This window comes from Lathyrus oleraceus, chromosome 5, assembly GCF_024323335.1.
Source record: "Lathyrus oleraceus cultivar Zhongwan6 chromosome 5, CAAS_Psat_ZW6_1.0, whole genome shotgun sequence".
NCBI classification, from domain to species: Eukaryota; Viridiplantae; Streptophyta; class Magnoliopsida; order Fabales; family Fabaceae; genus Lathyrus; species Lathyrus oleraceus.
This window is the reverse complement of record NC_066583.1, coordinates 351,018,396-351,043,388: the sequence shown is the minus strand read 5'-3', so window position 1 is coordinate 351,043,388 and position 24,993 is coordinate 351,018,396. Positions and strand designations below refer to the sequence as shown.

The 24,993-nt window shown below is 39.5% G+C and overlaps 1 long non-coding RNA gene and 1 other non-coding gene across 3 annotated transcripts; one reads left to right on the top strand and one right to left on the bottom strand.

Annotated features, from left to right (window-relative positions):
- The first annotated feature begins 19,504 nt into the window (after window positions 1–19,504).
- LOC127089489 (small nucleolar RNA R71) lies at window positions 19,505–19,611 on the top strand. The gene has a single exon (XR_007791076.1). It is a non-coding gene; the product is annotated as a small nucleolar RNA R71 (small nucleolar RNA).
- Window positions 19,612–21,062: 1,451 nt separating this feature from the next.
- Window positions 21,063–24,093, bottom strand: LOC127084597 (uncharacterized). Of its 2 annotated transcripts, XR_007788757.1 has the most exons (3): window positions 22,886–24,061; window positions 22,084–22,168; window positions 21,063–21,714 (listed from the first exon to the last, which is right to left on the bottom strand). It is a non-coding gene; the product is annotated as an uncharacterized LOC127084597 (long non-coding RNA). The 2 variants fall into 2 exon arrangements; XR_007788758.1 differs by having other exon boundaries at window positions 22,084–24,093.
- Window positions 24,094–24,993: the final 900 nt, after the last annotated feature.

The window sequence follows — 24,993 nt, the reverse complement described above, 5'->3', positions numbered from 1 at the left end:
GAGGTTGAACCCGAACAAATGCACCTTTGGAGTAAGATCCGGCAAACTCTTGGGCTTTATTGTCAGTGGTAAAGGGATTGAGGTTGACCCGGCTAAGGTGAGGGCTATTCAAGAAATGCCAGTTCCCCGTACAGATAAAGAGGTCAGAGGTTTCTTGGGACGTTTGAATTATATTGCCCGATTTATCTCCCACTTGACTGCTACCTGCAAACCCCTCTTCAAACTACTGAGGAAAAATCAAGAGATGAGATGGAATGATGAATGTCAAGAAGCTTTCGACAAAATCAAGGAGTATCTTCAAAAACCTCCCATTCTGATGCCACCAGTTGAAGGAAGACCTTTAATCATGTACTTGACCGTGTTAGAAAATTCAATGGGGTGTGTGTTGGGACAACATGACGAGTCTGGCCGAAAAGAGCATGCCATATACTACCTTAGCAAAAAGTTTACCGACTGTGAAACAAGATACTCACTGCTCAAGAAAACTTGTTGTGCTTTGGCCTGGGCTGCTCGCCGACTAAGACAATACATGTTGAATCATACCACTTTATTGATTTCTAAGATGGATCCTATCAAATACATATTTGAGAAACCCGCTCTCTCCGGAAGAATAGCAAGATGGCAGATGATTCTAATAGAGTACGACATCCAGTATACTACCCAGAAAGCAATCAAAGGAAGCGTACTAGCCGATCATTTGGCTCATCAAGCAGTGGATGATTACCAATCTATGAATTTTGAGTTCCCAGATGAGGATGTCATGCTTGTTACTGATTATGAAGAACCTGGACCGGATGAAGGACCCGAACTAGGATCCCGATGGACTATGGTTTTCGATGGGTCTTCTAATGCATTGGGCAATGGTGTTGGTGTGGTAATCATTTCTCCCGAGGGTTACCATACGCCTTTCACTGCTAGACTATGTTTTCATTGTACCAATAATATGGCTGAGTATGAAGCATGTATTTTGGGACTCAAGGCTGCTATAGACCGGCGGGTCAAGTTTTTGAGTGTGTACGGAGACTCAGCATTAGTAATCAGTCAGATCAAAGGAGAATGGGACACTAAGCATCCGAATCTCATCCCTTACCGAGAACGGGTGATGACATTAATCCCATACTTTGAAGAGATTACATTCGAACATATCTCACGAGAAGAGAATCAGTTGGCAGACGCATTAGCTACCATGTCATCTATGTTCAGAGTCAGATGGGACAATGAAGCTCCCAGGATCACCATTGAGCGACTAGATGAACCGGCATACTGTTATGAACTTAACACTGAGGGAGTACGGGAAAAACCTTGGTTCCACGAAGTAAAAAGATATTTAGAAGCTCAGGAATACCCTGAAGGGGCATCCATCAATGACAAAAAATTCCTGAGGAAGTTCTCCGCTAAGTTCTTTCTGAGTAATGGAGTATTATACAAACGTAACCACGATTCGACTTTGCTTCGCTGTGTGGATAAAAAGGAAGCAGAAAAGATTATGGGAGATATGCACGACGGTATTTTTGGGACTCATTCTAGTGGACATACGATGGCCAAGAAGATTCTGAGATCAGGGTATTATTGGTCTACCATGGAAGCTGATTGCCACCATCACTCCAGAACCTGTCACAAGTGCCAGATATATGCGGATAAAGTACATGCACCTCCTGATCCATTGAACGTGTTGACCGCACCTTGGCCCTTTGCAATGTGGGGCATTGATATGATTGGGGAGATTAAACCTACTGCTTCTAATGGACATCGCTTCATCCTTGTCGCTATTGATTACTTTACAAAATGGGTAGAGGCCGCCTCATTTGCTTCTGTCACCAAGAATGTGGTGGCACGGTTCATCAAGAATAGTCTTATTTGTCGGTATGGTATCCCTGAAAGGATTATCACCGACAATGGTACTAATTTGAACAACAAGGTGATTACTGAACTCTGCACGCAGTTCAACGTAAAACACCATAACTCTTCTCCGTACCGACCAAAGATGAATGGCGCTGTAGAAGCCGCTAATAAGAATATCAAGAAGATCATACAAAAGATGACGGTGACGTACAAAGACTGGCATGAGATGTTACCGTTTGCTCTTCACGGTTATCGCACTTCAGTACGCACTTCGACAGGAGCAACTCCTTTCTCTTTAGTCTACGGAATGGAAGCCGTTTTACCAGTGGAAGTTCAGATTCCCTCTCTAAGAATCATGAAAGAGGCGGGCTTAGATGAAGATGAATGGATTCAGACTCGACTCGATCAGATAAACTTGATTGATGAGAAGAGACTTGCGGCTGTTTGTCATGGACAGATATATCAGAAACGCATGACCCAGGCATTTAACAAAAGAGTCAAGAGATAGGTGTATCAAATTGGCGACTTGGTGGTAAAGCGCATCACTCTACCACAAGGTGATCCCAGAGGCAAATGGATTCCCACGTACGAAGGGCCGTTTGTAGTTAAGAAGATATTCTCTAGTGGAGCCATGATACTAGCTACAATGGACGGCGAAGACTTCCCACATCCCGTGAACGCAGACATAGTCAAAAAATACTATGCATAAAAGAGACCCGCTAGGTCGACGTATCTAGGCAAAAGTAAGGGCATCCCGGCGAACCAAAAGGGTTCGGGAAAAATTTAGGGATAAACATAAAAAAATGTACACCCGGCAAGTCGAAAACCTGAAAAGGCGGCTTGGGCAAAAAGGGGTATCCTGGTGGATTGAAAACCTGAAAAGGCGGTCCAGGCAAAAATTAGGGATCAAAGCGTATGACTATGTCCCGTTCTCAGACAGCTTCATCCAAGTTCAAAGGACTGAACAAGCTAATCACTTCTATCCGACAGCAGGAGATGAGAGGCTTGAAGACATAATGGCAGTAGTGGAATTAAAGTCAATAGGACGTTTTCGGCATAGCTTTCTCTTTGTTTTCTTGACAATTTCCTCTTACTAGGATTTTTGTCTCCTTGTACACAAATTGCCTGTTTATAGGCCCTCTTTCGAAATCAATATAATTTTAGTTTCAAAAAAATGCTCTTGTTTTACTTTCTCTGTTTTGTTTGCATAAACGTCCATTGATTTAATTCGAATTAATATATGCATTTGGATATGATCGATGTTTACCAAAAATGCGTGCATAAAATAGAAATAGCGATTACTACTAGGCTTCAGGATCGAGGAGAAGGTCTAATCATGCTTTCCAGTGAATCCGTTGCTAATCCTATTCCCCAGCAAAGCCAGTCATTCCCAGAAGAGAGTGGCATTACTAGACAAATGGGTCATCTCTTCCACCCCCAGCCGGGCTTCTGTTGAACATTTCTACCATCAGACAGAAATCAAGCATCTCCGGCTAAGAAAGGGTCATCGATACCAGTACCTCCCAACCAGAAGATTGAGATTTATTTTCCCCAGTAGAGTCACCTAGAAGAACTTTTCCGATGCATAATTCATTCATTACATCATTTCACAACATACGCATGCATACATTGTTCGCATTTAGTTTCAGAAGCATAAAACATCTCATGCATCATGACATGGCATGAAGCTAACTTTATTTTTCAGGTTAATTATCCTCCTGATACAGTCAAAATGAAGATCCATTCAGACGAACATCTTTATCGATTACATTCAAGATTCAAATACATTCATTCTGATAAGCACTCTGATATCCTCCTAATGGTGGCATCTTTAAGCCCACCCCAGATATTCATTGCAAATACAGCATCTACAAATACGATCAGATACAGTCTAACGTACGGTTCATTCTGATCCAGCCCAACATATAACTCCTTCCACTCAGATACGATCTAACGGACGATCCATTCTGATCTTCAACTACTCCAACACAGTCTAATGTACGACCCAGTTGGACCTTCATTTCTCAGGTACTGCCTAGCATACGGTCCATCCTGATTCATCTCAACATATGACTCCTTCAACTCAGATGCGATCTAACGTACGATCCATTCCGACCTTCAACAACTCCAATACGGTCCAGCATACGACCCATTTGGACCTTCAAGGCCTCGGGTGCTACCTAGCGTACGGTACCTTCTGAAGTGTAGTCTGGCGTATGACTACCCCTTTATTATCAGATGCAGCCTAACGGACGGCTCGTTCTGCTACTCAGAGACGGTCTAGCTTACGACCCGCTTGGAGGTTCATCCCCTCAAATGCTACCTAGCGTACGGTACATTCTGAAGTGTAGTCTGGCGTATGACTACCCCCTTCATCATCAGGTACAGCCTAACGGACGGCTCAGTCTACAACTCAGATACGATCTAGCATACGATCCATTCTGATCCTTCACCCCCAGTAACGATACAGCCTAACGGACGGCTCGTTCCGCAACTCAGATATGATCTAGCGTACGATCCATTTTGATCCTTTATCCCCATTCTAACTCCCCAGTGAAGTCGACGGCCTAATGAATGACTCACTATACGGTCTGGCGTATGACCCAGTGACACCCATGACTTCAGATATCTTCTAACGTACGACGCACTCTGAAGCTCTCATCATCAAACTTCCTAGATGGCATCTTTAAGCCCATCTCCATCAAGACTAACTAATGGACAAGTGCAAATTTTTGGGGCGTTCTAAGTGTTCAATAATCTTCCACCTCCAGACCACGAATGGCGTACATACCATTCTGACTCTCTCGGTTCAAGAATATTGAACAGGGGCAGCTGTCATACCCCAAAATTTGCCCATTAATATTTTAAGACATTTTTCAGGGCACTCCGACTCATTTTTATGACACTGATCTTAAAGGAACGAAGGCCCAGCTCACGAATGGCCCAATCCAGAAAATGGCCCAAACTGGCCTGTTCGCTACACGTTCGCTACACGCTCGCCTAGCGAACGTTCGTTACACGCTCGCCTAGCGAACGTTCGCTACACGTTCGCTACACGCTCGCCTAGCGAAGCTGACAGATAACAGAAAATTATGGGCTTCACTCTGAGCCCATTAGGTCACAAAAAAGAGCATTATAAATACCAGCACTTCAGTAATGAAAAAACGAAAAGAAAAAAGAGGACGAAAGGAGAACCCTAGCAAGCAAACCCTAGCGCTCACAGACGGAAAACCCTAAAGGAAACCCTGAAGGAAAAGCCGGCGGCAGCAAGGTCACTTCCGCTCAATTCGATCCGATCGGCCAACTCAAGGTTACAATTCGATTACAAACAGGTTGGCATTGCTATTACTACTTTATGTTCTTAATTTGCATATGGTATCATGATTGAATTTATGAAACTATCTTAAGTTTTACATATGAATTTAAGTATGCATGAACACCTGAATGTCTAACCACATAATCTCTGTAATGGATGCTATAAGGTGTGAAGCTTGCTGACATTATGCTGTTATCAAAACCAGAATCCGCAGCCGCTCGCTAGCACATCGCTAAGCGAGCATGCAGCGAGTATTCGCTAAGCCCTCGCTAGGCGAGGCAGCGGCGACCGGGACAGTCGCTGATTTTTCTGTTCTGTCCTTTGCTAACCTGTCATGTTTTTATCATAGCCATGCATTGTTTAACTGACCCTACTGCTGTTCTGGTTTCTTTTGCGGTGCAATCCTTGATTGCATCCTGACTTGGTACTCTAACCCGTTTGCTGAATTTTGTAAAGGTTCACCTTTCCCAGGAAAAGATTGTTGTCTAGGTCTTCCACTTTATTTGTGGGATACCCTTGTGGAGTTTCACCCTAAATTACCTAATTAATTTTAATGTATTAATTTTAATGTATTAATTTTAATGTATTAATTTTAATGTATTAATTTTAATGTGGAGATTCATCCTAATTACCTAATCGATTGTAAAATACGGCCTCTAAATATGTGATCTTGGACCTCTCTTTATTGCCTTACGATATTACGGTATTACGGTCATGTCCCGCGAATGTGGGGATACCCTTAGCAAAGATCCTTCGATTAAATCATCACGTCCCTTTAAAATAAATCATAGTCCCTCGGATGTTGCCTTCGAATATATGATTTTGTCCCTCGATGACCCTTCGGTGTAGCCTACGGTTAAATGATGATCGTCCCTTCGAATGCTAAGGTATCCTTACAACTGTTGCCTTCAATGACCTATCGATGACCCTACAATGACCCTTTTACATCCAAAGGATAAAACTACTTACTTCTCAATAGTAAGGACAGTTTTACCCTCATAAGGATAGGAAATGCCCATAACGACCTTAGGAAAGTATAACTCTCAATTACTGGATCATAACCTAAAACATTTTCCACCCCTCACACTTTGCAAGTCCTAGAAAATCACCACTTGGTATACATTCATACTAGAATCATTACCAAGTTATATCTTTCTAAACTGTTTTTCAAAATCAAACGAGATAAATACTTTGTATACATTCATACGAGAATCATTACAAAGTTAAACTCTCTTTTCGAAACATTTTAAAACAATTCACCAACACTTTTCAGACAAAAATATAAGTGATCCAGCAATTAAGAGCCCATGGATAACCATGGATACAAAGGGTGCTAATACCTTCCCTTTGTATAATGTACCTCCCGAACCCAAAATCTATTGAGGTCTTTCCTGTTCTTTTCCACCTTTCCTTATTGGATAAAAGAAAAGTCGGTGGCGACTCTTGCTATCCGCGACATTGCGATAAAAAGCAAAACACCCCAAGTCAGTTCACCGTATGACAGAACTGGCGACTCTGCTGGGGACACTTTAAAAAGAGAGGTTACCTTAAAAACAAGATCACTTATTCCAAATTGTCTGATTTACTTTTAAGGGATTGCTTGGGTATTTTTGAGTGAAAGATCCTACACCCGGATCTAGTGTACCTTAGGTAAGTAGCAATAGATCATCGCGACTATCCGGCGTATACTGGAATGGTTAAAATGATGGCTACGGTTAATGTGACACTTTGGATGTCCTGATGTTCCTCATGTTCACTTGAGGAAAAATTTGGCTTCCGCGTGGTGTCATTAAAGCATTAACCAGACCTTTAGAACCCTAATTGACTCATCCTGGCCATTAGAAACTAGTGAGATAACTGACTTCGGTTCCGACTGGGGTTGGTTGAGACTCGATACTACACTCTTTGAGATTGGACTTTAGGGAAGCTTCGGTCAACCACTTGGTGTTGCACTGAAGTGGACTTAAAGGAAGGTCGGTGATTTGAGATCCTTCTAGAACCCGGTTACTATTCTAGGACAGGTTGAACCAACTAAACTTCAGTGGGGAGGGTACTTACCTATGGAACTCATACAAGCCTTAAAACCTAGGAATGATGGTTGTGTGACTTGCTTGTGCTTGTTATTTATTTAACCTCATAACATCATAACATCTTAACATCATAACATCATGACATCATAACATTGTACTAACCATTTCAAGGACTTAGGGATTTAACTTTGCTCTGTTTTGTAAAGCTATGGCTCCCAGGAAGACCATCCGGATCAATTTTGTAGCAATCGCTCCTCAACTCAAGAACTTAGTGTCAGAACTTTCCGATCATGCGCAGTTCATCAAGAAACACGGTTCTCTCCTCAATTTGGTTACCACTGGTTTCAAAGAAGATATGATGAGAGTTTTATTCTAGTTCTTCGACCCTAAACATCATTGCTTCACATTCCCGGATTATCAGTTGGTACCTACACTGGAAGAATTCTCCAGACTGCTTGGGATACCTATCCTTGATCAAATACCTTTCAGTGGTTTAGAAAAGGTTCCGAAGTCTGAAGAAGTTGCCGCAGCTTTACACATGACAAAGTCCGACATTGAAGCTAATTGGGTAACAAGGAGTGGAGTTAAGGGTTTACTTGCCAAATTCCTGACAAATAAGGCCCGAGAATTCTTAAAAGTTATGAATGTCCGTGCTTTCGAAGACATCCTAGCGTTGCTAATCTATGGCTTGGTGTTATTCCCTAATCCAGACCAATTCATAGACATGAATGCTATTAAGATATTTCTCACTCACAACCCTGTACCTACCTTGCTGGGAGACATTTTGCATTCCCTCCACACTCGTACCATGAAGAAGCAAGGGACTCTCATGTGCTGCATACCTTTGTTGTCTAGGTGGTTTATTTCGCACCTTCCTCAATCAGTCTTGAAGAACGAGCAGAATTTGAAATGGTCTCAAAGGATAATGTCGCTCTCCCACCCAGACATCTGTTGGTGTCCTCAGTTCAAGGAAAATGTTACCATCACTGACCGTTGTGGCGAGTTCCCTAATGTACCACTCCTAGGAATAAGAGGAGGTATTACTTATAATCCTGCTTTAGCTCTGCGACAGTTTGGTTGTGCTCGAAGAGATGGTCCACATGAAAATGATCATCGAAGGCATCATGTTCGACTATGACAACGATTCCCGAGGCCTCCGTCAAATATTTGTACGAGCTTGGGGCATGGTGAAGAGAGGTACGTTAGGACAGAAAAATTCTATTCCTATGGAACCTTATCTCAGATGGGTACGCGCCAGAGCTCATGAACTTGTCATGCCATATCTTGCAATCGGACCTCAGATTGTCGAACCTGAAGCTGAAGGAGGTGCTCCTCAGATCATTCCTTATCCAGATATGCCTACCAATGTTGAGGAACTAAAGAGATCCTGGATCCAGTTGAGAGAAGAAAGGGATACTTTCGAGACTCAGTTCGTCGCAGAAAGGAAGAAAGTGCTAGAACTTGCCAGTCAGCTTAATGAGGAACGAAGACTCAATGCGTATCTTCGCCCAAAAAGAAGTCGCCCCTGGGAGACTTGAGCTTTCATTGTATTTTTATTATTATTCCTTTTGTAATGAACATTGATCAAAGAAATCAGCAATAAACATGTCTCTCTTGTTGGTGATTTACGCAAAGTTAAATTCCAAAAGTCCTTGAAAACATTTCATACATTGCATAGCATAACATAACACTGCATAACAGGTATTCTACAAGTTCAATGTTCTCACGGTCTTCATTACAAACAGAAAAATGGATCTCGAACAAACTGTCAAAGATCTCCAGACTCAGAATGCTCAATTCAAGGAGATGATGCTAAGCTTATCCAAGGGGCAGGAGGAACTGAAGGCTCTTTTGCTTGAAAAGAAGAAAGACAATAAAGCTGTGAGTTTCATTAACCCGGGAAGAAGGCGTAAAGGACAGGCCACAGGAGTCAAGTTTGGAATCCCGAATGGTCCAGAAGAGGGGGCGGAGAATGATTCAGAGGAAGAGAATGCTGATTTCTCCAACCCTGAGGATGACGATGAAGATTATGAAAATGAACAGTACTCTCCAAGAGATTATAAGTACAAGTTGCTGGAAGAACGTATGCTAGCTATGGAGGGTCAGAAGGCGCCCGGTCTGGATTTCGAAAGTTTGGGTCTGGTCTCCGATGTGACCATTCCTCGCAAATTCAAAATCCCCACTTTCACTAAGTACGATGGTGCGTCTTGTCCTCAGATGCATCTGAGAGCTTATGTGAGAAAGATTCAGCCGCATACCACTGACAGGAAGCTATGGATCCATTTCTTCCAAGAGAGCCTGTCTGGCACACAGTTGGAATGGTATTATCAGCTCGAGAGCTCTGACATCCGCACCTGGACTGATTTAGCAACAGCTTTCTATAAACAGTACCAGTATAACTCTGAACTAGCACCTACCCGACTACAGTTGCAGAATATGACTATGGGATCTAAAGAAAGCTTTAAAGAATATGCTCAAAAGTGGAGAGATTTGGCTGGCAGAGTCAAACCCCCTATGACTGACAGAGAATTGGTGGACATGTTCATGGGCACACTGACCGGCCCATTCTACAGCCATCTACTGGGAAGTTCTTCATCAGGTTTCACTGAACTTATATTAACAGGTGAACGTGTTGAAAGCGGCACCCGAAGTGGAAAGATACAGGCGGCTACCTCTGCAAGCACCAAAAGGTCCTATCAGGGGAGGAACGAATCAAATGCTGTGTACGGTCAAAAGGGTCGTAACAAGAAAAACCGTGACCACGACATTGGAGCAGTTACGATTGCAGCACCACCATCTCAAAACTTCCAGCCCAAACAAGACAGACCAAGAAGGCAGTTCACCAGGATCAATATGACCTTGGCACAGGCACTGCAGGGAATGCTAAAGGCAAATTTGATCACCCTTAAAGATCCTCCTACAAATCCCAACACTACCTCTTCTCGTTATAATCCCAATGCCAGGTGTGCATATCACTCCGATAGCCCCGGGCATGATACAAACGATTGCTGGTCATTGAAGAATAAGATTCAGGATATGATCGAAGCTGGAGAAATTGAGTTTGAGCCTCCGGAGACTCCTAATGTCATCACTGCTCCTATGCCTAACCATGACAAGACTGTTAATGCTATGGATGACGATTCTCACATTTCCAATGTGGCGGACTTAACATCTCCTCTCCCGATCATAAAGAGGAATTTATTGCAAGCTGGTTTATTTCCAGGTTGTGCTGAAGATTGCAATCTCTGCATACTCCGGCCCGAGGACTGTTTGAAATTGAAGAATGGTATTCAACGGCTGATGGACGATCGTACAGTTCTCTTCGAAAGGATTCCTAAGGCGGAAAACCCTATTGAAGAAATATCTGTGATTGCTAGGTCCAAAGTTCCAGTGAAGATTACCGCTACCAGGGCGCCTGTGAAGATTACTGTTGAGCCCAGGGTTGCTCCCCTAATCATCACTGCACCTGGCCCGATCCCGTATTCCTCAAGCAAAGCTATTCCGTGGAATTATGGCGGTGATGTTTACGTCCATGGCGTGAAGCAAGTGGATAATGCTGCTAATACTAGTGGCATTGTTGGGACTAGTAAAATTACTCGAAGCGGAAGGATCTTCTCTCCAGAAATCTCACCTCCTGTCCTTGAAACTCGAGGAAAGGAACCAGTCAATCCTTCTCAGTCAGAGACACCGGTCGAAGTTACTCCCGAAGATGTTGCCAAACAAGAAATGGAAGAAGTGCTGAAAATCATTCGCAAGAGTGATTTTGATGTTGTAGAACAGTTGGGGCATACCCCGTCTAAGATCTCGATGTTATCCTTGCTGTTATCTTCTGAACCTCATGCCAATGCATTGATAAAATTCTTGAAGACCGCTCATGTACCTCAGGAGACATCTGTCGATCAATTCGAACATTATGTTGCTCACTTGGCTGTTGACAATGGCCTGGGCTTTTCCGACGCTGATCTGACACCAGCAGGAAAGAATCACAATAAAGCCCTGCATATCTCCATTGAGTGTAGGGGAATCACTTTGTCTCATGTGTTGATCGATAATGGCTCTTCCTTGAATGTGCTGCCGACAGCCGTGCTGGATAAGTTGGATTGTAAAAGCATTGAACTGAAACCTAGTGACATTGTGGTACGTGCTTACGATGGTGCGAAGAGTGTTGTCCATGGCGAAGTAGTCCTGCCTATCAAGATAGGACCTCAAGTCTTCAACACTACCTTCCATGTAATGAACATTCGTCCTGCCTATTCCTGCTTACTGGGACGCCCTTGGATTCATGGGGCAGGCGCTGTAGCCTCGTCTCTCCATCAAAAGTTGAGGTATCCCACAAAGGGCAAAATTGTCACCGTGTGTGGAGAAGAAGAGTACATTGTAAGTAGTGTGCATACCTTCAGATACGTCGAGATGGATGGTGAATTCATTGAGACTCCTTGTCAGTCATTTGAAGTAGTTCCTCCGACCAATCCTGTCCTTAAGCCAACTTCCTGTGTACCCAAGGTTATTCGTGCTCCTCCTGCTATGATTTCTCTGAAGGACGCTCAAGCCGTGGTTGAAGATGGTGGTCGTACTGGCTGGGGTCAATTGATCGACGTACCGTACAAGTCTGACAAATTTGGCCTGGGGTTCAGCTCTGACAAGAGTCAAATTAATGCTGTAGAAGATGCTGACAGCGATTGCGACCTGGATAGCTGGATTTTCCCAACAATTGGTGACGGACTCAATAATTGGAAGGCTGAAGACACTATCCCGATTTCCTTTAGTCAGGAGTAATTGTTATTGTCTATTTTAGTGTTGCAAATTTTTGTTTTTTTTTTACAATTGAACTTCTCCAAGCGTTGTGTCTATGCCCGGGGCACAATAGCTAATTTGTTAAGGGTTTTGTCATTTTCATAAGCATATTCATATTCAATAAATCAATGGACTTTTTGCATTCAAATATTGCGCTCTTTGTCTTTTCTGTCATCTTCCAAACAAGCTATGTTTTCTTACACACACTCACGTAACAAATTGCAGATCCATACCCACTCTGGATCCTGTTGACAATAGTTCTACTACTGTTCATTATGACTTTGAAAATCCGATCTACCAAGCCGAGGATGGAAGTGTGGAAGATTGTGAAGTACCTGGAGAACTTGCCAGACTGTTACTGCAGGAAGAGAGGACTATACAGCCGCACGGGGAGTCAGTTGAGATTGTAAATCTGGGTACCGAAGTAGACAAGAAAGAAGTCAAAATAGGAGCAGGCTTGGAAAACAGTGTCAAAAGAAGGTTGATTCAGATGTTACATGACTATGTAGAGATTTTTGCTTGGTCTTATGACGATATGCCAGGACTGGATACTGATATAGTAGTACATCGGCTGCCAACGAGGGAAGATTGTCGTCCTGTTAAGCAAAAGGTTCGTCGCATGCGTCCTGAAATGTCTGAGAAAATCAAAGCCGAGGTTATGAAACAATTTGATGCAGGTTTTCTGGCTGTTACTTCTTATCCTCAATGGGTTGCTAATGTGGTACCAGTGCCGAAGAAGGATGGCAAGGTGCGAATGTGTGTAGACTACAGAGATTTGAATAAAGCGAGTCCCAAAGACGACTTTCCACTTCCGCACATTGATGTTCTGGTAGATAACACCGCTCAACACAAGGTGTTCTCATTCATGGATGGATTCTCAGGTTACAACCAGATTAAGATGGCGCCTGAGGACATGGAGAAAACTACGTTTGTAACGCAATGGGGCACGTTCTGTTATAAAGTAATGCCATTTGGTTTAAAGAATGCAGGGGCAACGTACCAGCATGCTATGGTGGTTTTATTCCATGATATGATCCATCATGAAATAGAAGTGTATGTGGATGACATGATAGCCAGATCTCATACTGAGGGAGAGCATCTCGATCATTTATACAAACTGTTCGAGAGGTTGAAGAAATACAAGTTGAGGTTGAACCCGAACAAATGCACCTTTGGAGTAAGATCCGGCAAACTCTTGGGCTTTATTGTCAGTGGTAAAGGACTTCAGAGAACCACCAAAACACAAGAAAGCTACATTGAATTAAGAGTTTCAGATCCAAAAAGTTTGAGTTTATACCTATGAATTGATGAACTTCTGGCCACGAATTCTCCAAGATCTTTGCTCCTTCTTGATCTATGAATGTAGTGGAAATGATAGGCTAAGGAATCTGGCTCTAAAACTCAGCTAATGTTGTTGAATTTCAAGCTCGAAAATATTGAAGAAAGTGATTGATTCCTTTAGTGAGGGCTATGGTTTCAGTGCAGCAGCATATGGGATCTCCAAAAGGTTGTGAAATGAAGCTCATGAGGTGTTTATTTATAGATGAATGTAGCTAAGTCCACACTTTGCTCATGTGCATGAGAATTTGAAATTTAATTGCATGGGCCTTTGTGGACGTGTGAAAGGCCCATGGATGGCTGAAGAAGCTTGCTGATATCACATGAAAGGCATTTGGTCATGCACATTGGATGGGAAATGCTTGCATACCAAGTTATAACATAAAATATCCAAAATGCACCTAAATGAAAATAAATTCGAATCTCCCAAATGGTAGACCCCAAGGACTATTGTGAGTTATGGTTGGAAAGCTCTTGAAATAAGGAACAAAAGTCATGTTGGGAAAAAATAATTTGGCATATGCAAATTGATCAAAACTGGCTTGGAAAGTCCAAGTGTAAAACATGTTCAAATCATTTTGAAAAATTAACCCAAAAGTAAACTTAATCAAACCCCTCTGTCGTCATGATACAAGATTCAAATGAGAAAATCTCCAACATAAAAGTTATATATATTTTCGAGTTGGTAAATCTAGACTCAAAGTTTGCATCATTTGGATTTTCTATGACAAAGTTATGGGTATTTGAAGTTGGGTTCTTTTTCAAATTCAATGAATTAGGTCCAAGATGACCTATAACGTTTTGCATTATAACATGTATTTATTTTAGGATTATGAAATTTTGTCCAACATAACATCTGAAGTAGACATCTCAAACTTTCCAATGACTTTGGTCTAACCCCAAAATCATAAATATTAAGGAAGATATGCTCTTGGTAAGTTGACCCAAAATTAGGGTTTCAATCAAAATGACCTATAATGTTTTGAAATGAATGATGACCTTCCAAGTTTCAAATGGATTTTTGATGAACATGAAAGTTGTTAATATGGTTATTAGGAACATTTTTTATTGTAGGGTCATCTTCATTTGACAAACACATCAAAGTTATATCTCATTGAACCTCAGCTTGGTCAGATGACTTGACTGGTCAACTTTTCAAGGTCAAACTTCCAATCTTGATGAATAAATGATTGAGGGGCCTAAAAACAGGCTCATATATGCATAAAATGATAAATCAAAGGAATTCCCTTGATTAAATTTGATTAGAGATTGAGATTGCTTCATGGGCAAGGCACAGTCAAAGCACAGTAAAATTAGGGTTTCCTTGGGAAACAATCTTCAAGCCCTTTGGATTATCTTGATCAAATTGGAAAATTGAGATACTTAGGAGACATATATGAAGATTAGGAAATTTGTGGACCATTGTCATGCTTTTTCTCATCTTCATCTAGCCATTGCATTTGGGCTTAGGAGCCTCCTAGGAGCATTGTGGAGCACATGATCACTTGAGCTTCAAAACAAAAAGAGTTAGTGACATATTTTTGTGCTTTTGGTTACTAATCAAATAAGAAAAGCAATAATATATAATACAAGCATGCTTGGTGATCTCAAACAACTCAAACAAGTCCCAACCCTAGGGTTAAGAAGCCAAACATGCTATGATCCTTGAGGCAATGCACTTGTGCAATAACATGATGCCATGAGGGATCTTAGGGTCAAAATTAGGGTCTTACAGCAGTATAATTAAGATTAAGGGTCTTAATGGCCCAATATGGTTTATGTTCTAATTCTACCGGCAGATGACACGATTTTCCATAAACTAGCTTAAAAGGTGTGGTTCCTATTGGGGTCTTATAAGTTGTCTTATATCCCCATAGGGCTTTGTGTAATTTTGAGGACCAATCTTTCCTAGAGATGGCAAACGTCTTTTCTAAGATTTGTTTGATATCTCTGTTTGAAACCTCTACTTGCCCACTCGTTTGTGGGTGATAGGGTGTTGCTACCGGTTCTAGACTCCATATTTCAGTAATAGATTTTCAAAAATCTTTGAAATGAAATGGGAGCCACCATCACTGATGACAAGTCTCGGCACGCCGAATCTAGGGAATATTATGCGCTTAAAGAGTCTAATTACCACTCGTGTGTCATTTGTTGGAAAGGCTATAGCCACGATCCATTTTGATACGAAATCGACTGCAACGAGGATGTACTTGTCACCAAAAGAAGATGGGAATGGTCCCATAAAATCAATTCCCCAAACATTGAAGACTTCTACTTCCAAAATGCCTTTAAGTGGCATTTCGTCGTGTCTAGTTATGTTGCCAGTGCGTTGACACCGGCCGCAATTGATGATCGCGATATAGATATTTTTCCACAGGGTGGGCCAAAAGAGTCTGGCTTGCAAGATCTTAGCGCAAGTCTTCGAGGTGCTTGCATGTCCTCCATAGGGAGCAGAATGATAGTGGGAGATTATATTTTCTACCTCATCTTCGGGGACACATCAACGAAAGATACCGTCGGTGCCTCTCTTGAAAAGCAGAGGCCCATCCCAATAGTAATGTTTAAGATCGTGGAAGAATTTTTTCTTTTGTTGGTAAGTCAAGTCTGGTGGAAGCACCTCAGTTGCTAAGTAGTTGACGAAGTCAGCGTACCATGGCAGTGTGGTTTTAGTGTAAATTGCTTCCACTACCTCGTTTGTTTTGGTATCCTTATAGGTTAATGCACATTTAGCTGTATTGCTTTCTAGTTGGGCTATGATTCGTTCGTAAGGGAAATCATCGTTTATAGGCACTCATTCAGGTTCAATACCTTCCATTCTTGACAAGTGATCGGCCACGACATTCTCAGTGCCCCTCTTATCTTTGATTTCTAGGTCAAACTCTTGTAGTAGTAAGATCCACCTCGGGAGTCTTGGTTTGGCGTCCTTTTTATTTAACAGGTACCTAGTTGCAGCATGGTCTGTATAGATAATTATTTTTGCTTCTACTAGGTAAGAACGAAATTTATCCAGAGCGAATACTACAACTAAAAGTTCCTTTTATGTGGTGGTGTAGTTCATCTGTGTAGGGTCTAGGGTTCTACTTGTGTAGTATATTGCATGAAGTTTCTTATCCCTTCTTTGTCCTAAGACTGCGCCTACAATATAGTCACTAGCATCACACATGATTTCAAAAGGTAATCTCCAATCGGGTAGTCGCATGATAGGTGTGGTGATAAAAGTTGTTTTCAGTTGTTCAAACGCCGCTAGGCATTTGTCATCAAAGATGAATTTGGCGTCTTTCATCAATAAGCCAGACAGTGGTTTGGTGATTTTTGAGAAATCATTAATGAATCGTCGGTAGAAACTGGCGTGTCCTAAGAAGCTTCGTATCTCTCTTATAATTTTCAGAGGTTGATGGTTTTCTATAACTTCTATTTTAGCCTTCTCAACTTCAATCCCCTTATCGGACACTATGTGTCCGAGTACAATCCCTTGTCGGACCATGAAATGGCATTTTTCCCAGTTTAACACGAGGTTCACTTTTACGCATCTTTTAAGTACCATTTCAAGATTCGATAAACATCTTTCAAAGATCTTCCCACAAACAGAGAAATCGTCCATAAAGACTTCCATGGTGTCATCTATAAAATTAGCGAAAGTTGACATCATGCATCTTTGGAATGTTGCGGGAGCGTTACACAGTCCGTATGACATTCGTTGATAGGCGAATGTACCATAGGGACATGTGAAGGTCTTTTTCTCTTGGTCGTCAAGATGAATAGGAATTTGGAAAATCCCGAGTAACCGTCTAAATAGCAGAAGTGAGAATGCTTAGCTAATCGTTTAAGCATTTGATCGATAAACGGTAAAGGAAAATGATCCTTCTGAGTGGCTTTGTTTAATTTTTTATAATCAATGCACATTCTACCTCCAGTAACCATTCTTTGTGCTATAGATTCGCCTTTTTCATTCTTATCAACTGTGACGCCTCCCTTCTTCGGTACGACATGTATTGGACTGACCCATTGACTATCGAATATTGGGTAGATAATCCCTGCTTCTAACAGGTTTTTTCACTTCTTTCTTTAGTACATCACTCAGAATAGGATTTATCCTTCTTTGATGTTCTCTAGAGGTCTTATCGTCTTCCTCTAGCATTATGCGATGCATGCATATGGAAAGGCTTATTCCTTTTAGATATGAGATGTTGTAGCCTAAAGTAGTTGGATATTTTCTTAAAACGTGTAGAAGCTTTTCGGTCTCTATCTGCCCTAAGTCTGCATTGACTATTACAGGTCGCTCGAGTTCAGTGTCTAGGAATTCATACCTTAGATTTTTGGGTAGCGTTTTAAGTTCTAGGGTTGGTTTCTTTGGGCAAGGCATATGATCGGGCATTAATGCTAGGCATTCGCTTAGGCTGTCATCTTGGTATTCCTTACTCCAATTTTCATCTTCAAAAGTAGTAGGCCTTGGAATTTTCAGTATTTCGGAGTATGATGTTTGTTCATTCTCCATTTCTCTTATACATTCGTCGATGACATCTAGTAGACAACATGTATCGTCTATAGCTAGTGCCTTTAAGAATTGCGTCAAATTAAATTTGACTTTTTCCTCACCAACTTCAAAGGTTAGCTTGCCTTTTTTAACATCTATAATAGCTCCGGAAGTGGCTAGGAATGGTATTCCTAATATGATAGGCATGTTGGAATCCTCTTTTATATCCATGATTATGAAATCAGTAGGAATATAGAATTGACCTATGCGTACCAGAACGTTTTCTAACATACCTACGAGAAATTTAACAGAATGATCCGTAAGTTGTACGAACATCCTAGTAGGTCTTAGTTCTCCCATTTTAAGCCTTTCGCATATGGACAAGGGCATTAAGCTAATACTGGCTCCTAATTCGCATAGTGATTTGTCTATGACAAACTTTTCGATTACATAGGGTATGGAGAAACTCTTTGTGTCTTTCAGCTTAGGAGGCATATTGTTTTGTATTATGGTGCTACACTCAACAGTAAGTATAACGGTTTCGTTATCCTCTATCTTCTTCTTGTTAGATAAGATTTCCTTGAGAAACTTAGCATATGAAGGCATTTTTGAGTGATAACTTTCGTAAAGGGTATTGTGATATTCAATTGTTTTAGAAGCTCTACAAATTTTTTAAATTGCCTTATACTTTTAGATTTAACGAGTCTTTGAGGATAGGGGATTGGAGGTTTATATGGTGGTGGAGGCACATAAGGTTCTTCTTTCTCTACGGCCTCTTCGCTTTTATCTTCCTCTAGTTCGTCTTCTTTCTTAGTTACCTTACCAAGGTCTTGGTGCATGGTTGGGTTTTGAATCCTAGGGTCGGTCGGTCCGTCTAGTTCTGTCCCACTTCGTAGTATAATAGCATTTGCATGACCTTTCGGGTTTGGTCGCGGTTGTCTAGGAAATATGCCTGCATGAGCAGTAGTAGGTGCTTGTTGTTGAGCCACTTATGAAATTTGTGTTTCCAACATTTTGTTATGGGTGGCTAAAGCGTCTACCTTATTTGCTAGCTGCTTGATTTGCTAACTAATGTGTATGTTTTGATTTAGGAAATCCTTATTTGTTTGGGCTTGGATAGTTATGAAGTTTTCCATCATTATTTCAAGGTTTGACTTCCTATGAGCGTTTTGAGTATTTGTGGCAGCTTTGTGACATCCTGGTGGTACAATAGGTGCCTGGTTAGGTGCATACAATGCATTATTGTTTTTGTATGAAAAGTTAGGATGGTTCTTCCAACCTGGGTTATAGGTGTTTGAGTAAGGGTTTCCTTGAGCATAGTTCACCTGGTCTGTGGAGACTCCTGTCAAAAGTTGACATTCAGGGGAAGCATGCCCAGGAACTCCGCATATGTCGCAGTTTGGTGATGCGGCAGCCACGGTGGTTGCAGGTGTTATGGTCAAGCTGTCTATCTTTTGAGTAAGAGCGTCTACCTTAGCATTGACATGGTCAAGACTACTTACTTTGTGCATACCTCCTTTCGTTGGAGGTTTCTCTATGAAGGTTCTTTCGCTTCTCCACTGCTAATGATTATGGGCCATACTTTTGATAAGTTGATAGGCCTCATTGTAGGGTTTATACATCAGTGCGCCACCTGCGGCGGCGTCTATTATCAATCTTGTGTTGTACAAGAGACCGTTGTAAAAGGTATGGATGATCAACCACTCTTCTAGACCGTGATATGGACAAAGCCTCATCATGTCTTTGTATCTCTCCCAAGCTTCAAAAAATGTTTTGTTATCTTTTTGTTTAAACCCTTTTATTTGGGCTCTTAGCATAGCCGTCTTACTAGGTGGTAAATATCGTGCTAAGAAAACTTTCTTCAACTTGTTCCACGTAGTGACAAAGTTGGATGGTAGAGACTGGAGCCAAGCTCTAGCTCTATCTCTTAATGAGAAAGGAAAAAGACATAATCTTATAGCTTCGACGCTGACACCATTCGCTTACACTGTGTCTGCGTATTACAAAAACACTGACAAATGTAGGTTCGGGTCCTCCGTGGGACTACCTGAAAATTGGTTTTGTTGTATGGCTAACAACAACGAAGGTTTAAGCTCGAAATTATTTGCCTTGATGGCAGGGGCAGCGATGTTGTTATGTAGTTCATTCTGCGAAGGGATGGCATAGTACTTAAGAGGACGGTTCTGCGGTCCTTCGACCATCTATGGTTGTATAACTGGTTCAGAAAGAGGGATATTAGGATCGGGAAGATTTAGCTTGATACGATGTTCTCGTATCAGGTCTCGTATCCGGCATTCTAATCTTAGATAACGCTCAGGTTCGTCAAACAATAGCTTTAATTTCTCGCCTTAAGAGCGAGTACTTGGCATACACTTGACAACTTAGAAAGGGAAATAGAATTGTTTTCCTTAGTCTATATTAGGAAACACTAGAGTTACGATATCGACTAAATTAGTCCCCGACAACGGCGCCAAAAACTTGTTCGCATGACTTAGTAAGTCTATGGGAATCATAACTGCAAGTGCACAGTCGTATCGCGTAGTTTTAAAGATTATCGAACCCAAAAGCGCTAATAATCGAACGTGTCGTTATCTAATGTTACTATGTAAATCTAAGGCTGAGGATCTTTCTAAGAGTGGACGGATGAAGAGAAATAACTATAACGTGCATAAAATATTAATAAAGATATTTAATAAAGGGATATCAGTATGTAACACATCAAACTTCGGGGATTCGATAGATAGTTGGTGTAATCTTAAAGATCAAAATATTCTTCAGTAGAAATTATTTATAAAAAGGACCTTGTCTCACAGTCTCGTTCTTATTGACTCTGACCATACTCTTAAACCCGAATGCTTGGCTCTTGCGATCTCATTATGAATTTAAAAGTAATTTTTGAATATGAATAAAGTCTAATTAATCCTAAAGCGCTCTCGATGTGTTTAGGATTAATGCCTAGTTTCAACTATCCGGTTAAAATCTCAAACTCTTGTTCTTATTGACCGTAACCTTTGTTTGCTTTGTACTCTCGTTCGAAAAACAGTTGTGAATAAAACAAGAAATTAAAATCGGAAAATTATATTTTATAAAAGCCAAGACCAATTATTTACGAATCTCGTTGTTTTGACGGTCTTTACATACCGATGCCTAGGGGTTTAGTCGGACATGGATCCGACAACAGACATGATATTCAGATAATTAAGCATACAATAAGGCATAAGTAATTAAAATGGCAATTAAAATAAAACCTGGAATATAAATCGAGAACTTGGAATGAATACTGATTCTTCAAATTAAACAATGTCGTCATGCTTTGGCAATCCAGTACACCGTTACAATCAAATTCAGATACTTAAACAATAATTGCAATAGTCCCTGATGTGGAGAATCTATTACTTTTCCAAAGTAGGAAACTGCCTAAGAAAAAAAATCTAACAACAACAATCTGACTAGAAAAATGCATCCTTTTCGTAAAAACTAACCTTCCCATATATACTCCCCACTCTCCTTAAACGTAGCATTGGATATCTACTAGTGGGGAGTGGTTAGTTGAAAACGTAAGAGAAGGTCGTGGCAAAAAGTGTGGAGAAGAATAAGGAAGACCGGGTTGATGGCGGCTGTCACAATCCTAATGTGGTCTACGTGGCGGGCGCCACATTATGTGAGATGGGCACCACCACTTCTTAAGGCCTTGTGGCGGGCGCCACATTGTGTGAGGTGGGCACCACCACTTCCTAAAGCCATGTGACGGGCGCCACATATCCAAGTGGTGGGCGCCACCATTCATTTGGTGTGGTGGGCGCCATGCTTCCATGTGTGGTGGGCCCACCATTCCTATTTTGCTCCATTTTCTTCTCTTTTTCTTTTCTTTTTTCTATTTTCCTCTTTACTTGTCTATACATCTTTTATTCGATAAATACCTGAAATAAACATAAAATACTAAGTGTTAATCAAGTAAAAGCAGTGCATATTAAGTCAAATATACGATACATTTTCGCGTTATCAGAGATTGTGGTTGAATCACCATTTCTACATGAACTGCACTTAGAAAACATGTATAAAGAAATGTCAATCCACAAAATTTCTTTTGGCAAAAACTATTGGAAGCCATATGTTGGCGAAACTCGCATCCAATATTGATTAAGTACAATAATTAAAAGTGTTTCTTGTTTTGACATTGAAAGATCTTCAGATTAAGGCATTTAAGTGTGAAGAAAACTACAGTTGAGCATATAAAATAGAAGTTAGTTAACTACTTATATAGAACAAATATAAGAATAAACATTCACCCTGAAGAACAAAAATGCGAAGAAGCCAATCATCTACATCGGTATCATTAATTCTTGGAGGTTCACTCGGTAGTGCCACCCATCTCTATAGCAAAAAAGAAAAATCCAGTTAGTACTAATCTGTTAGGCAATGACAAATAGATCGATGCAAAGTAAACTAATAGAGGTTTGGAACGTAAGTACAATTCTAATGTATAAATATCCAGATATATGAGATGGCCGCAAAATTTCATCATAATTTTCAAGCATGTATTAAAGAAAAAGATAAAAGTTATATATAGTAAACACATCTATGTCTCTTAAGCCATGCAAGAATTCTTGAGATGGGGAAGTGTTGGATAAAAAATAAACACATAATTTGAACTCCCTTAAACATTGAGTAACTGTCTTTGCAGCATAAAATAATTCACTATACAGAGAGACACAGAGAACTATAAAATAATAGGAGTAAATTAAAATTCAGTTTTCATATTCAATGTGTTTTTAAATTGATCAATATCAAATCATAAGAAAGTCATCCTTGTGTTAACTGCTATTTCCATCTTTTGGTCATATCCTCATCCCTACGCATATTCACTCGTGGCAACGTCCAATTTGACCCCTATGGATTTCCCTTATCTCTTTCCTGTCCTGATAATCACAAGAAAAGGAACTATATTTTATTTTATTTGAATTTTTCTCTCTCATCATCTCCCGTTCCCTCAAACTTATACAAGAAAACCCTCATCAAACCTTCATAATATTCCCTAGAAAACCATCAATTTCGTGAAACGGAACCCGTCTCTTTTTCAGAAATCTTTACCTCATTCATTATTCTTCACCATAATCTTTATACATTCAACCTGTTCTTCCATTTCCCCCAAAAAACACCTTCAATCCTTCATAATCTCAAACCCCAGTACCCTTATATTCATCCATTTCTTCATCCCTTACCTAGAAAATACCACAATTTTTCACACACCTTCATCTCCTTCCCCTGAAAACCTTCAAACATTCGACCTCTCCTTCAAACAACCAAACATTAACCTTTAATCACCTAAAAATTAATTTAAAAAAATAGTAAAAATAAAGAGCATGTCGAATCAAGTGCATTGTGAGAAACAAATTACATAATGAGTCAACAAACAACCAACATCGAACAACTAAATTTGAAAAACGTAACAACATTATAAAGAAAAATCACAAAAGAAAAAACAAAATAATGAGAAATTAAATCTAAGTAGTTAACAAAATACTTAACAAAAATTTGCATTGATTTTGAAATCGAACCCTAGCTTACAGATCCTAGAGTGAAACTAATTCTTTGATTCTAGTATAAGGTTGAAGATAAACAATAACCTTAAAAAAACACGTCCAAAACATCACTCAAGAAAATATTGAATCAAACAAATCATTAACCATGAAGCAATAAAGCATTTTTCGTTAATGATAAAAAGTTGTGGTTTGCAACAAAGAATATGTAAATCAGTTTATGAAAATAGGTTTGCAATAACTTTTGGTATAAGGAATTTTTGTAAACCATGACTGAAAAAATATTGGGACAAAGAATCAAAATAACATAAGAATTCAAAACAAAACATCACTTGTAAGTCTCTAAACTGAAACACAGAGAAGGGAGAAATTATGCTAGAGAATGAAGAAATTCTTTGGAGAAAGAAGAAATGTAGAGCCAAGAAATTGTCAGAGAGAGAAAGGGTTTCAAAAACCTATTGAATGTAAGAGAGAAAAAGAATCACGCTAACGAGAGAAGATATATTAATGGGAAGGATGAAGTGTGTGTCTGTGTGTGCGTGATGCAACATTGAGAATGAAAATTTGTGATGGAAGTGTCATAGATTGATTTGACAAAATGTTACTTTTGAAGTTGAATTAGTCTTTTAGTTGGAAGAGCTAGTGAAAACAAATGAAAACAGTTTGTTTCATGAAATAATTAGTGAGCATCAAACCAAAACATAACATTGGTTGGAAAAAGTAGTATTTGGACAAAGAATATCCAAAATTAAAGAGGTGGCAGATTTAAAGGCAAGAGCATTGATGTCTTTTTTAGAACAACTAATTCTCTTATATTATAGATTAATAACAAAAAATTAATAAACTAATTATAAGAAATTAAAAAGCTATTAATTTTTTATGATAAATATATTATTTTAACTAATGTTTTAAAAACAAATTCAAACGGACAAGACTTTTGATTTAAAATTCAATTGATTCAATCAATTAAATTTACTGTTGAACCGATTATTAAATAAATTAATAATATAAAATTAAATTTTATAAATAAGTCATACATAACTATATATTCACAATTTCATAAAATACATATTTTAAAAATTCATTAGAAACTAAATAAAACGAGAACAATTATAGACATATTAACACAATATAATAGTACGTTTAGTTTCAACCTTATTTCAAGAATAATTTTAATAAATTAAATAATTACAATAAATTAAAATAAAATAATTAAAATAAAAAACAAAATAGTACAACATAATACCTAAAATAAAATTTCTAATTTCTAATACCTAAGTTAAGTTGAATAAAATAAAATAAAATATATATATATATATATACTTAATTAATAATAAATTAAACTAAGCAAAATAAGAAAAACCCTAAAATAAAATAATACCATAATTCCTAAAAAGCAAAGAAACCTGAAACATTACACATATCATTTCTCTTTAATCACTTATCAAATGGGTTTGACTCAAATAAAACAATACACATACAAAAACTATTTTTTTATTATATCTTTTCTCTAAATAAATGGTGGGTATGGCACCCTAAAGTGTTAGACCCGGTTATAAAGTTGAAATATTAAAATAAATAAATTCAAATACGCGCTTAAAGAATTTTAAAATAATTATTAAAACATATTATTTAATTGAATAATTGTTGGAATATATT